The sequence below is a fragment of the Triticum dicoccoides genome, chromosome 4A, assembly GCF_002162155.2.
Source record: "Triticum dicoccoides isolate Atlit2015 ecotype Zavitan chromosome 4A, WEW_v2.0, whole genome shotgun sequence".
Classification (NCBI taxonomy): Eukaryota; Viridiplantae; Streptophyta; class Magnoliopsida; order Poales; family Poaceae; genus Triticum; species Triticum dicoccoides.
Genome location: NC_041386.1, coordinates 682,970,413 through 682,971,312, shown reverse-complemented (window position 1 = coordinate 682,971,312; position 900 = coordinate 682,970,413). Strand labels below are relative to the sequence as shown.

The 900-nt window shown below is 49.4% G+C and overlaps 1 pseudogene; it reads right to left on the bottom strand.

Annotated features, from left to right (window-relative positions):
• Window positions 1-436: 436 nt before the first annotated feature.
• Window positions 437-542, bottom strand: LOC119290329 (annotated as a pseudogene).
• Between the last annotated feature and the right edge of the window lie 358 nt (window positions 543-900).

The window sequence follows — 900 nt, the reverse complement described above, 5'->3', positions numbered from 1 at the left end:
AGGAAAAGATACTTGACATTAGAAAAGCTTAGCATACGAACTACACGATCTTTGTGCTAGGCTTAGGATTGGGTCTTGTCCATCACATCATTCTGCTAATGGTGTGATCCCGTTATCAACGGCATCCAATGTCCATGGTCAGGAAACTGTAACCATCTATTGATCAACGAGCTAGTCAACTAGAGGCTTACTAGGGACATGGTGTTGTCTATGTACCCACAGATGTATCTGAGTTTCCTATCAATACAATTATAGCATGGATAATAAACGATTATCATGAACAAGGAAATATAATAATAACTAATTTATTATTGCCTCTAGGGCATATTTCCAACACCTCCGCCTCGACCGAAACCACCACAGCCACGGGAGACAGCGTTGGCCGACGACTGGGAGGAGTGGTTGCCACCTTCGAACATAGCAAGGCGTTCAGCTACCTTGATTGGTTCGGTCCTCGTAGAACACATGGAGGAGACAAACAAGATGTAGTCATAGTCTAATCCAACGAGGATGTAGGAGACCATGTCATCATCATCGAGTGGCTTTCCTGCTGAAGCCATCTTGTCGCCCAGCGTCTTCATGCGCCCGATGTAGTCGGCGATGGTCGTTGTGCCCTTTTTGGTGTTGGAGAGGGCGATCCACGTGTTGACGATGTTGGCCTGCGTCTGGGAGAGGAACATCTCCCTGATGGCGGTCCATGCCGCCGCGGCCTTGGTGCAGTGAGCGACCTAGATCATCACCGATGCTGAGATTGAGTTGAAGATGAAGCTCAGCACCTGTGAGTCTTGCGCCAGGGCGATAAGATGCGCCGGGTTCGGCACATCAGTTGGCTTGCCATCCTTATCAGCAAGCTTGGGCTCCGGGAACGGGTGATCGGGATTGAGGTGATCGATCAGTTGC